This window comes from Cnephaeus nilssonii (genome assembly GCF_951640355.1).
Source record: "Cnephaeus nilssonii genome assembly, chromosome: 21".
In the NCBI taxonomy this organism is placed as follows: domain Eukaryota; kingdom Metazoa; phylum Chordata; class Mammalia; order Chiroptera; family Vespertilionidae; genus Cnephaeus; species Cnephaeus nilssonii.
In genome coordinates, this window is record NC_137092.1 from 39,480,853 (window position 1) to 39,494,848 (window position 13,996).

The following is a 13,996-nucleotide window of genomic DNA, read 5'->3' on the forward strand; positions in this document are numbered from 1 at the left end:
ACCAGGAGGTCATGGTTGGTTCCACTCCCCGTCAGGGAACATGCCTGGGTTGCAAACTGGATCCCCAATGTGGGGCGTGCGATGATTCTCTCTCTTCATTGATGTTTCACTCTCTCTCCCTCTCTCTCTCCATTCCTCACTCTCTAAAATAAATTTTACCACCTCCCCGCCCCCCATATTTTAACAAAACAAAAACAAGCAAACAAAAAAACTTGGGATTCCTGTTACTTGAAACAGGAACAGACACCAAGAGTTAGACTTGTCATTTTCTGCCCCAAAAAATTGGACTTCATATATTTTCTAAGTTGTTGCTATTGTTCTTTAATTGTTTTTACTCTTCGTTCTCTAATCCAGCTGTTGACCCTTGAGGGGTTGTGTGTTTCCAAATCTCTTTATGCCCCTCACAACTTTTATTAAAAAAAGCAACTAGCTGTATGGGGTGGGGAGAGGGGCGGAGTTATTGTTTAATATTTTATTTCAAAGAAATGTGTCATTTTGCTGTTTAATAACAATTTTATTTCTTTTTTCCCCCCTCCAGAGTTAAACTGAAAGAAAAGCAAAGACCTCTAAAAAGTCATTTGGAAACATCTCTAAATATTTATAACTGTGTATAAGCTCTTAAAGAGAAATTGACCCAAATGAAACTACTTTGAATAACAGAGACACGTTTATAACTGAGATAGGTTTATGTCAGTGTCATCAATTCTATCCAGAAGCGGAGGAGTCTCCCTTTGAATTGAAGGATTGTGCTAGGATGACCTACCAATTTAATTTCACTATAGAAGACCATCTGGAAAATGGGTCAACTCCCCTCGGAGAGGGAGCTTCGACCTTGAATTCCTCCAAAAGAGTCTCCATTCTCACAAAGTCAAAAGGGGAAACAAAAGGACCCAAAATGTTCTAGAGAGCAGCAGTCTTACTGGCCTTGCAGTTCCCTCTCAGGGCACACAGAACTCACTCCATGCAGCTAACAGTTCAGGGAACTTGGAGCCTCATGGAAAACAGCTTTGCTTGAGACTTGCCAAAGAGCATAGAAAATGAAGTCATAGAAAAATCACCAGCTCTCCAGTACATTAATGTATCAGTAGTGAACACCATCTTATTGAAAGAGAACTTCCCTGAAGAAAACATAGTGTCAAAAACCTTTTCTTCTCACTCTGATCTGATTACTGGTGTTTATGGAGGAGGCTTAAAAATCTAGGAATGTACCTTTGACTTCCTGGCTTATTTCACAAAGTCCCACATGAAATTTGCTGGGGGAAAAGTGTTGGATCTTGGCTGTGGATCAGGGTTGCTGGGTATAATTGCACTCAAGGGAGGGGTCAAAGAAGTTCATTTTCAAGATTATAACAGTATGGTGATTGACGAAGTAGCCTTATCTAACGTGGTGGCTAACTCCACTTTGGAAGATGAAGAAGATGATGGAAAGAAGCCAGCTGTGAAAAGATGCAGGAAATCAAAAGTAGCACAAGAACTAGGTCAGTGCCGTTCTTTTCCTGGGTTGTGGTCTGAGTGTTGTAAACTTGTACTAACTGTGAAAAACTCTGAAAAATATGATCTCATTCTCACGTCAGAAACCATTAAACAACCCAGATTATTATGGTACTTTGCCCCAAACATTCATTCCATTGTTAAGTAAAAATGGGCGGGTGCTTTTGGCCAGCAAAGCACATTATTTTGGTGTAGGTGGAGGTATTCATCTGTTTCGGAAGTTTGTAGAAGAAAGGAATGTATTTGAGAGTAGAACACTTGAAAAACTTGATGAAGGACTAAAAAGATTCCTAATAAAAATGACCTTTTTAAAAAAATGACCTTTAAGCACCCTAGTTAATGTCTACAAGGCATCCTAAGTGAAATAAATACAATAACTAAAAACTTGTTTTGAATATTTAATTTTTGCATTATAATTAATATCTCTATTTTATAGACAAAGAAATTGAGACTCAAGGAAGTAATTGGATCCCCATCACATTTCTCACCTTGAACCAGATTCTAAACTGAGGTCTACTTAAAAGCTTTTCTCAGGAGAGATTAAAAATGGCAGCAGAGTAAGGGGATGCTGCATGGACATGCTTCCAGGAACAAACTGGAATTACAACTCAAATACAGAAAAACTTCCTGAACAATCAATGGAAAACTCGCAGGAGAGAACCCTGATTCCCAAGGACCGAAGGTGGAGACCGCATAGTGACTGGTAGGACAGGTGGAGGCATGAAAGGACTGGCCAGGTGCCCACAGACAGCAACTGAAGTCCCAGAGAGATATTTCAGCTGTGGGGGGTGCCACTGAGAACTTTGGGATCTAATCCCCAAGGTGGGCCCCCCAGCAGAGAGCACCAAAACTGAGGAGGGTACCCACATAACATCTGGCTGTGAAAAGCAGCAGGGTGCTGTCTGCCAGGGAGTAACAGCTGAAAATTCAGGCACCCCCTTAAAGGGCCAATGCACAAAATTCCCTGTGGAGCCACCCACCTTGTGCTGCAGCAGAGGGAGGGTGAAGTGAACTGGAGCTGTGAGGGCAGGAGCCAGGACTGGGTACTAAGGGGATAGAGCTCAGAAGGCAGACACCCCAAGTTTCCTGGGCTGAGTCATTCATTAACGCAGCAGAGGACAACTTTCCCACATAGACATTTGCCTCGCCTGGGGGGAAGACAGTTGACACACCCTTTGGAAAACATCTTGCCCTAAGGCAGTGGTTCTCAACCTTTTTAATGCCTCAACCCTTTAATACAGTTCCTCATGTTATGGTGACCCCCAACCATAAAATTATTTTCGTTGCTACTTCATAACTATAATTTTGCTACTGTTATGAATCATAGTGTAAATATCTGTGTTTTCTGATGGTCCCACAGGCTGAGAACTGCTGCTGTAGAGCCTAAGACCATCAGAAAACACAGATATTTACACAAGTTCAGGAGGCACAGAGAACCCCAAACAAGAAGAACCCATGCCCAGATACATCATACTTAAAATGCCAAAAATTAAAGACAAAGAATCTTAAAGGCAGCAAGAGAAAAGAAAATTGTTACCTACAAAGGAGTTCCCATAAGGCTGACACCTGATTTATCATCAGAAACTCTACAGGCCAGAAGGGAATGGCATGAAGTACTCAAGGTAATAGAAAGCAAGGATCTGATACCAAGATCACTATATCCAGCAAGGCTATCATTCAAAATAGATGGTCAAATAAAGAGCTTCCCAGACAAAAAAAGGCTAAAGGAGTACATCACCTCCAAGCCAGCATTACAAGAAATGCTAAAGGAATTGCTGTAATGAGAAGAAGAAACAGAGAGAGAAACCTAGCCATTCAAGCAGTCCTGAGAGAGAAGTTCATAGCATTACAGGCCTACCTCAAAAAATAAAAATAAAAATCAGCAATAAACTATTTAACACTACAACTCAAAGAACTAGAAAGAGAACAAGAAAAGCCCAGAATAAGTAGAAGGAAGGAAATAATAAAGATTAGAACAGAAATAAATAACAGAGACAAAAAAATACAAAAAAAATCAATGAAACCAAGAGCTGGTTCTTTGAAAGGATGAACAAAATAGATAAACCATTAGCAAGACTCATCGAGAAACAAAGAGAAAGGACCCAAATAAATAAAATCAGAAATGAAAGTGGAGAAATAATCTCTACACCACAGAAATACAAAGGATTGTAAGAAAATACTGTGAACAACTATATGCCAACAAGCTGGACAATGTGGATGAAATAGACAAATTCCTAGAAAAATACAATCTCCCAAAACTGAATCAGGAAGAATCAAAAAACCTGAATAGGCCAATAACAACTGATGAAATAGAAGCAATAATAAAAAAAAAAACTCCCACCAAACAAAAGCCCAGATAAAAGCTTTTCTCACCACCTCAGGGGTCTCAACCTCACCACTGCCTGTTTTTCATCACAGAAAATTATTTATTTTTTTATTTTCGTTTTTATTTTTATTGATTTTAGAGAGGAAGGGAGAGGGCTAGAGAGATAGAAACATCAATCATGAGAGAGAATCATTGATTGGCTGCCTCCTGCACACCCCATACTGGGGATCAAGCCCGAAACCTGGGCATAAGCCCTGACTGGGAATCAAACCGTGACCTCCTGGTTCATAGGTCGACACTCAACTCCTGAGCCATGACAGCTGGGTATCGCAGATATTTCTTAGTACCCTTTTATTATTCTGAAACGAAAGTAATAATTAAACTTACTTATACACATCATTAAAATTTGTATATATTATACGTAAGTCCCTAATGTATATATGGATATATATATACACATACACACACAGATACATATCATATATATAATTATAATATGAAGAAAGTAATTTTTAATCTAATAATTTATCTCACCAGGTAAATGCACAGGTGTAGCTACAGAGAAGACATGTGGTAGTCAGATGCTCATGATTAGGGTACCATCCCTATAAATGCCACAGCTGTAATTCAGCTGCCCTACTAGATAAGGTAGAACAGGCCTTGAGAACAGGATTGGCTAATTGAGGCACAAAGCATTGGACAGAGTCCCATGACAACAGCCCAACAGGGACACACCTACCCAAGTAAGCAAGCAGCATAAGAGCTGAGACACAGATTGTGGCCACGAATGCAGGAGAAAGATGCACAGCGCACCCTCTCATGTGGATAGTTTAGCTCAATCACTCAGAGGTGGAAGCATGCTACCACAGTGAGCTTTGGAGTCCAATACCTTGGGTTAAAAATCAGTTTGCCCATCAGTAAGATAGGGTTTATAATAATATTATCTTCCCAACAGAGGCCTTTTAAATACTAACAGCTAATGTTGAGCTATATATAAGTGGAAATTATTATTTTCAAGAATTCTGATAATATTGAGTCATCCTTTTTGCTCAATCAAATAGGAAGTCTTGTTCACTTTTGTTAAAAATTAGGTGTGTGCCTTTACAGTTTACAAATCCCAGGTCAGAATTTTGAGAAACAAGTAAATTCCAGACCTGGGGCCGCCCAGTGCCAACCCCCATGCTCTCCCTGGGCGCCCGCTCCTCCCCGCTCTGCACTCGAAGTTTCTCAGTTGTCCTTTCTGGACACGTCAGTGTTTCGGTCACTGGGGATGAACAAGGGCGCATCTTCTAAAGCTGTACTAAGAGAGTTTTCTTCTAAAACTCAGTCCCGGCCACGCTGTGCTCTGCCTTTGACCTTCTGTCTGTCAGATGCGCCCATTTCCACTGCCCCACATGCCTCTCTGCCCACCGTTGGTTCAGAGACGCACTTCCCTGTGTCAAATGCAGTCGCCAGAGACTGGCGTGCGGTGTCCTCGCGGGAGGTGGGCCAGCGCAGGGCTGGACACTCAGCTTCTTGAGAGGAAACATGCCTTCCCCTTTCAGCGTCCTCCCCAGGGCGTTATTCCGGGGCTTCATGGCCAGTTGAAAAGGAGGAACAGCAGGGAGACTGGGACGCCCTGGGCCTCAGGCTTTGCCTCCACTTCAGTGGGAATTTCCTGAACGTCTCCTGTCTTGTTGACGGTGGCCATGCCCTTGCTGAGAGGAAGGCTTTTCTTTGGGTGAAAGTGCACGTTCAAAGTCACCATCATCCCTGGGGCGCAGCCAGCAGAGAAGCCGCTCACTGCCCAGAATAACCTTCATTTCAGCCCAGGACACAGTCCCTGCTCAACCGACCGTCGGGGGAAGCCACAATCCACCAGGTATTACCTCACAATTCCCATTTCTGTCTCCCGGTGGAGTTAGAGTGAACTCAGATAGCCCTTCAAAGCAGGTTCACCATCTGTGGAGATGGGGTTCCACTCCAGGTCCCAACACAATGGACATCGGTCATTCAAGCGGCCCGGTCACCTCCCTGACCGGGGGTCCAGAGCACTCAAGTGTGTCTCAGAATGTGCTGACCACAAAGTCCCCACTCCGGGAAGCTTATTTAGTCCAAGGGAGAAATGGGGAAAAACTACGGTCCCCTTTCTGCTCATGGACATCTGAGGTAGGAAATGTCAAGGCTTGTCCACATTCTTTCTGTGTCTAAAGTGTCCCAGAACTCAAAGCGCTCCTGCCATTCTCGGCTAAATGACCTCCGGAGGACTTCCAGAAACTTGGATGTGAACTTGTTTAAGCAGCATCAGATGGAGTGTTTGGTGAGGGGGGCCTGTTTTTTAGGGGTGAATGTGTGAAAACGTGGAAGAAAGCCGGCCCTCACAGGTCCCTCCAGCCCCCGACCAGGGCTGGCACAGGGGCCCTCTCTGCCGGTCCCCCCGGCTGCTTGCCTAGCGCTGCTTTTCCAGGCTCTTGAGAGTCTTCAGAGGGAGCCACGTTCTCCGAGCCCAGCCCGTCTTCTCGGAGCTCTCCACACACCGAGCCCTGCTTCCTGTTTGCTTTGCTGTTTCCAAGCTTCTCCAGGAATTTTACCGCAAGAACCAAAAACAGGCTCTCCCCCACGGAAATGCCTCCGAGAAAGCCCTTCTAGGAAGAAGGGCAGAGTTCCGAGTTCTAGTTCCTCCAACAGGAAGTGCGTTCGAGCTGGATTTGAAACACGAAACCACCATTCTCTGCACTTTGCCACGGGTTTTCCTTGTCCCAGAGCGGACAGAACATCTTACCCAGTGACCGCCCTGCAAAACACCTCAGACACTTCCCTCCTGCCTTGAGAGTCATTTGAGTTTGCTAACAACCGTTACCCTTGCTTAAAAATAAATGACAAATCCAGATGTCAGAGCCAGAATGGAAATGATTTTATCCCCAATTGGCCTAGAGCAGGAGTGGGGAACCTTTTTTCTGTCGAGGGCCATTTGGAATTTTATAACATCATCCGTAGGCCATACAAAATTATCAACTTAAACATTAGCCTGCTCTAGTTGGTCAAACATTTAGTTAAGTCACCCCTAATGCCTTGGCAGGGCCAGACGCAACGATTTCGCGGGCTTTATAGGCCCGAGGGCCGGACGTTCCCCACCCCTGCTCTACAGACACATCCTGGGCGGGCCCACCCTTTGGCAATATGTACATATGCTTCCAATTTTCTGAGTTTCAGGAAAATTCAGTAACAGGAAGAATCGAGCCTCTCCCAGATGGATGCCACCTTGCTGATGCCACACCTCTTGGGTTTCATATTCTGTGATACTTGCAAATCAAACAGATTCTAAAGCTCAAATACATTCTCATTCCAACAAGAATTCACCGAGTACTTACTGTTGTGGAGAAGACAATCTCCTCAACTCTGTTCAACGTAATACTTGTAACACGTTTACTCTGGTGTTATCTAACACACTTCCCATCACCCCATTTCTCCCGGATCTTTGCGGAATCGGTGTGAGAATATTTGATAAATCCCCAAGGGTATTTGACTCCTGGGTGTCCCTTTTACTGTGACTAATGCATTTCCTTTGTTTGAATGAAGGCACTTTGTCAAATGTAATTTATGAAGGGTCGGAGATTAACTAACGGAAGCAGAACTATAGATAACTGTAGCTTTGCACTTAAGTCTCAGAAGGAAAGCGATGTATAAAAGCCAAAATCAAACAGCGCAGCCAGGGTGCTGAGCCTGGGAGCAGAGAGGGGAGGATGACAGAGACAAGTACGGAGTCACGTTGATTAAAATGTAGAGCAGCAGAGAGAGTTCGGGAAAAGGTTCACCAGTGGAGCCCAAGGAAAAGACCAGACAAAGGTTTGCCTGGATTTACCTGAACTTTTAAAAAAGAATTTATCTTTATTGTTGAGAGTATTACAGATGTCTCCTTTTTTTCCCTCATTGACCCCTCCACCCAGCACCCCCCCCCCCCCAGGCCCTCACCACACTATGGTCTGTGTCCATGGGCTCTGCAAATATGCATATAAGTGCCCCCGTTAATCTCTCCCCAGCCACCCCCAAATCCCCACCTTCCCTCTGAGATTCCACACTCTGTTCCACGCTTCCATGTCTCTGGACCTATTTTGTTCATCTGTTTATTTTGATCCTTAGATTCCACACAGGAGTGAGATCATATGATGCTGGCCTTTAAGTGACTGGCGGTGGGCTCTCTGGTGACTCAGGCGGAGGGCACGATGGAGGGACAGGCGGTGCGGCTAAAGTAAGGGGCCAGGAAGCATGGGATGACAGCTCAGGTGACCTCGCTGCACCCTCGCTTTTCCTCCCCGTTGCAGTTTTGTCTCCTGGGACAGCACTGTGAGCTTTGTTCCTGGAATGACCATGCATCCCAGTGTGCCTGAGGCAGCCCCAGGGGCCAGTTGTACCAATCCTAGGGCACTAAGTTCAGCCTTATCATTGTGTGGAATAAGTCACAATGAAAACCACTCAGTAAAGAAATACTTCCAAGGTTAGTCTCTTAAAAACCTACACCCGAGATTCAAGGGAAATGCCGCCTTCCTCTCTGAAGGCGGTAGCAGGCCCCTGAGCACAGAGTCTTGGGTGTCACTTGCCACACACAGTGAGCACCCTGGGAGGGTGTCATTCCTAGTCGGGAGGGGCTGGGATGGGTGGGAGGTGAGGCGGAGGCTCAGCTGCATCCCTTGTTCCCTGGCTCACCGAGGCGCTGGCGCACCTCTAAAACACTCGGGGGGGCGATGGAAACCTTACACCCCAGCCGCTCTTGTGGGATCTCACACAGCGTGTTGTGACTTCCTGTTGTTTCTCAGCCACCGAGCACCCCTGAGGACCAGCAGCACAGAGCAGAGAGGCCTCCAGGGACGCGCAGGGGGTTGTGTGGTGGGAGGCCCTGGAGCGGTCAGGACACACCTGACTGGCCCTGGTAACTCAGGTCACGCCCTTCATCAGATGATAGGTCTCTCTAATAGTTTTCTCTTCAATAAAACATTGGATGAAGGCCTGGGGCAGGGGGCGGGGGGCTTAGATTCGTGTATTAGCTGGTACTGCGTGTATAATAGGAGTTTGGTAAATATTAGTGAATGGCCTCATCAATTTCTGGAAACATTCAGAATCACTGGATTAGATAGTATTTCTATCATCATTTACACGCAAGAAATCAAGTTAGAGAAAGCTGTCGTCTTCTAATATAAGAAAGAACAATCTGTGTTTTTTTGGAGAGTACGGTACCATGAGCATGTAAAGGAGTAAGAGTGGGGAGGCTTACTGTGAGGGAGTGGGCTGCGTGGATGGTATGACTGGAGGGGACCCAGGAGCCCCCTATTCACACAAACTTCCCAATCCTTTGCCCAAAGGGCATCAAGGGAAGTAGAGAGCCTGCTGTGGGGTCCAACAGTTCTCCCCTTGGGGTCCCTTTGAAAATGCAATTACATCAGGACACGAAAACTTTCATGTAAGTTATTTGATCAAATCACATTTTTTTCTGTAGTGGTGAGACCCAGGGACCATGCTACCCCTGGTGCCTATGGAAGGAGACCACACACAAACACACACACACACACACACACACACACACACACACGCACACACACACAAACACAAACACACACACACACGCACACACTGGATAAGTGGGGGCTGCAAACATCCTATATAATAAAAGCCTAATATGCTAAGTGTCCAGTTGTCTGGTTGTCCATTCAACTAATCAAAGTGTAATATGCTAATGATATGCTAAGGCTGCTCAACCACTTGCTATGACATGCACTGACCAGGGGGCAGATGCTCTGATAGGTAGGTTAGCTTGCTGCTGGTATCTGGCTGGTTGGGACTGAGCAAGACAGGCTGGATACACCCTGGAGCCCTCCCACGGTCCTTCCCTTGCTGGCCAACCTCCTGCGTCCCTCCCTGGCCCTGATCCTGTGGGGTCTCTTGGCCTGGCCTGTGCCCTCTCACAATCCGGGACCTCTCAGGGGATGTTGGAGAGCTGGTTTTGGCCCGATCCCACAGGCTAGGCTGAGGTACCCCACTGGTGCATGAATTCGTGCATGGGGCCTCTAGTTAATTATGTTTGCATGACATTTTCATCAGTAGGGACTCTGTTTAGGGAACCCATTTACAAATGAAACCCTCTCATTTCAGTCCAGGGCATTTCCCATCAGTCAGTCTCCTCATGGCTGTAAACCCAGCAGCCCTCCCAGGGGCTCACAGGCCTCCCTAAGTCTATGAATTTGACAATTTCCGGAACAAAGGGTGGGGAAGAAAGCTACCGCAGGCCAAGAGGTTGGGGGAAACGGCGAACATCCTTTGTCTTACCATGTTAGTCACCGAGGACTGGTGTCTGATTGCTGGGGAAAGTGTCTTGTTTGAGAACTGTCTTTCCGTTATCTGGACCAGTCACATATATTAAGAATTTTATTGTTACCAACAGAGTTCTGGGAAGTGAGTCCTGTGGGCCCCAGCTTTCTATCCTTAACAGGAGGGCAAGTTTGCAAAATATTAGCCATCACCCAGAAAACACCAAAAATTTTCCAATAGAAACATGTGAGTGCCAACAATAACATTTAAAAATTCTGAGCAAACAATTGCATCCAATTTGCCAGGGACTCTTCTAGGGAATTGCTCTCATGTTTTGCTGACATCAAAGAACAAAAATCTTAAGCCTCCCGTCTCCAGTGTTGCTTTATTTCTGTTACCAGGGTCCTCTTCTTGGCAAATCATGCCATCCATCCATCCATCCATCCATCCATCCATCCATCCATCCACCCACCCATCCTTCCTTCCTTCCTTTCATCCATCCATCCATCCATCCATCCATCCATCCATCCATCCATCCACCCACCCACCCAACTGGCCAGGCGTTCAGCCAGGATTACTGGGAATGCTCTGAAGAGCAAGGCTGTATGCTGGGTAGTATAAATGTACGAAAAGAAGGATGAAATACTGTTCCTCATCTCAGAATAGTTCCACTTCCCATGGAAAGAGAAAATGCTAAGACCCCATGTCTCTACTCCCTTTTACAGAAATTGTCTCTAAGTTTTGTTTCTGCTTGCAGGGTACCTTTCCTGAGTTTTCATTTTCTCAACCTATTCTCACTGGGCCTCCATCTCACCGCGCCACTCCAGTGCTCATCACTCCAGATCCCCAAATTCAGTGGTCACTTTCCTGTCCTTATATCACTCAGCTGCCACCAATGACTGCTGCCTTGGGTTAACCCTCTCTCCTCTTGCCTTCTAGGTGGCTGCACCTTCCTGGGGTTCCTCCTGAACCCCCTCGCTGCTGTCCCAATCTCTCTCGCCAGCTCTGACTCCTCTGATAATCACAGGATGCAACCCAGGGTTCGAGGCCTACTTACATCTTTATCTTCACCTACTCTGAGTTTCTTACGGAACCCACGGCTCTAAATATCACGCATATGCCAATGACTCTCAAATTGTTTTCTTTGTCTCTCACCTTTTTACTGAGCTCCATTCCTATGCCACCACCTGCCTGAATCTCCACCTACACGTCTAATAGGCCTCTCAAAATCAATGTAACAAAACAAAGCCTGTGGTTCCCACTCTCTTTCCCCATCTCTTCAGGCCAGTCATGGCGTCCATTCACTTGGCTGTTCAGGTACAAACCTAGGAATTGTTATAACTTTTGTAATACAATTGTTATAATCGTTGTATCCCTTTTCCCTACAGCTGCACGTGCTCCATAAACAATTGTATTGGCTCTGCCTCCCAATTAGATCTTAAAAATGTACCACTTCTATTTATTCCCACGGCTGCAATACAAATTTAATCCTAGTCTGGGCTGCTCAAATAGCCCCTCATTTATTTCACTCCTCGATCTTGATAACGAATTCTTCATAATTATCTATTTAAAATAGAAATAGAATTTAGAATTTTCGACCCTATTCTAAAACCTCTAATGGTTTTCAAATGCCATTGTAATACAATCTAATTTCTTTGCCTGTTTAGCATTCCCACCCCAGCATGCCCCATCGCTCCCACCTGATCATTCACTGCAGGCTCGCTGTCCTTTTCATCCTGTAAAGAGACCAGGCTGGCTCCCACCACAGGGCAGTGGCACACACTATTCACTCTGCACTTCTGCCCCCCATCTCTGCACACCCACCTTCTTGGGATCCTTCAGGTCTCAGCTCAAAAGCAGTCACTTTCTCAGAGAGACCCTTTCTCACCATCCAGAGTGAAGCAGCCTTCCTTCACTCGCCTTGTCACGGACCATCGCTTAGTTTCATTTTCCTCGAAGTGGCATCGTTATCTGAAATCACCTTGTCCAATGATATGTTTACTCATTTGACCCCCCCTTCCCCCATAAGGAATGTCAGTCCCGGAGATCCGGACTTCATCTGTCCAGTTCAGGGCTGCCTCCTCGGTGCTCAGCACGGGGCCCTGCTCACAAAAGCCTCCATCGGTATGTGTTGAGTGAATGTGTGAAAGCCCCTTCAGCTGCCCCTGTCCTGGTCAGGATAAGGCCCAGGGCACTCCACGGGCTTACAAGCTGGTCCCTGCTCCCTTATGGAGCCCTATCTTGCACTCCCCAGATCCCCGCTGGGATTTTCTTGGCTTTGACCTTGGCCTGTCACTTTTACCACGTCAGGACTTTCGCATATGATGTTCTTTCCCTGGATGCTCTTCCTCCTCTGTATCCCTCGTTGCCTGGCTATTTCTACTCTTAAGTCTGAGCTTGGACTCCATTTTCTCTGTGGTGCTAGTTGATCATCTTTCCAAACTGCTTCCTGTTCAGGCCAGCACGCTTGGAGTCCCCATTTAGAAAGTTCAGAGGTCTCCTTGTCTTCTTGGAATTGGGTGTTTCCGTAAATGTCCATAACAAGAAAAGTCCTGGTGGTTTGGACTGAGACAATGGCAGGACAAGTCTTAATGAGGCTTGTGTTAAGTAGTCTACTACCATAGCAATCAGCAAATAGTTGTAGTGACTAATAGAGTCATAAAAATGTTAAAGGGTAGGTTAAGCAAGGTGTTTCCTATGCAAGCTGATGGCTTTGGTTCCTCACCCCTCTGTCCGTGGGCCCCTCAGCTCTCCACCGCATGGTTTCCAGGGAGGAACAGTGTTCAGGGTGGGTCTCTTATCACCACATTTCATGAGCCTTGACTTATTTCTAAGTCAGAGTCAGGCATCTGGTTAATTTAAAATGGGCCATATCCTTGAACTTGAGAGTGGGGATTTGTCAATTGCAAAAGACATTCCTTCTGTAGGGCAGACAAGTGAGGAGAAGAAAAAAGCAAGTGTTGTCTTAAACACGAGTCCCCTCTGATCCTAAGCATCTTTCCTGCACTTCCGGACTGGGTTAGGTTTCCCCTGCTCTACTAATACTTCTCCTATCACAAAACTTGCTTCATTATAATTATTTTTCTACATGTTAGTTAGCAGGTAAAAATCTCATAACAGTCATGTTGATTATAATCTACTAACGGTAAAACTCTTATTCTGACTTGTCATTTAATACATCTTTGAGGAATGGATGGGTTGTTGAATGAAAATAAAAAGGAGACAAGTCTACATGGACTATCACGAGATCATCTGTGAGTAAATGTGAGTGACGGAGCCAGAAGGATGTCCTGATGTTCAGAATACGAAAAAATCGCTGCGGCTGAAGCGATCAGGGGAGCCTTTCCAGGGGGCGGGACAAGAACATGGCCTTGGAGGCTGGGTACAGTTGAGTCACCCAAATGGAGAGAGGGCGCCACTTGAGAAGCAGAGGGAGAGAAGACTCCGGCGACAGGCACAGGGCCCATGAGCGGACAGCTGCCACCCCGTGACATCGGGCGAGGTCCTCCAGGGAAAGCTCCGATGCTAAGGAGTGGGTGCCTTTTCCTACAGATGAAAACCTTAAAACCTCTCATTGCACAAGAAAGATGCTGCAGAGTCAGCGGAAGGAACATGTATCTTGTCATGGAACGCAGGGTGTATTGGAAGGAGGAGGAACCAGAGGTGAAGAAATTAGCTTGGAGTCTCATGAGGTGTGAGAGGACGGCTCAGATGAGCAAGGGGCTTGGAGAGGAGTATTTAGAGGAGAAGGAGAGCTGCCAATGGCAGTGATGCGACAGGTTAGGGAGGCGCTGATCCACAGTCCTCTCCTTCAAAGAGCAAACGTGCTTGACTTTCGGGTGGTCTTTGTGGACCCCATCCTATATGTTCCACATGCACCGAGTGTTGATGTCCTTCATC

The 13,996-nt window shown here is 46.0% G+C and overlaps 1 pseudogene across 1 annotated transcript; it reads left to right on the forward strand.

Annotated features, from left to right (window-relative positions):
* Nucleotides 1-754: 754 nt before the first annotated feature.
* LOC307093810 (histidine protein methyltransferase 1 homolog) lies at nucleotides 755-1,811 on the forward strand (annotated as a pseudogene). The gene has a single exon. The product of its transcript is annotated as a histidine protein methyltransferase 1 homolog (transcript).
* The last annotated feature ends 12,185 nt before the right edge of the window (nucleotides 1,812-13,996 follow it).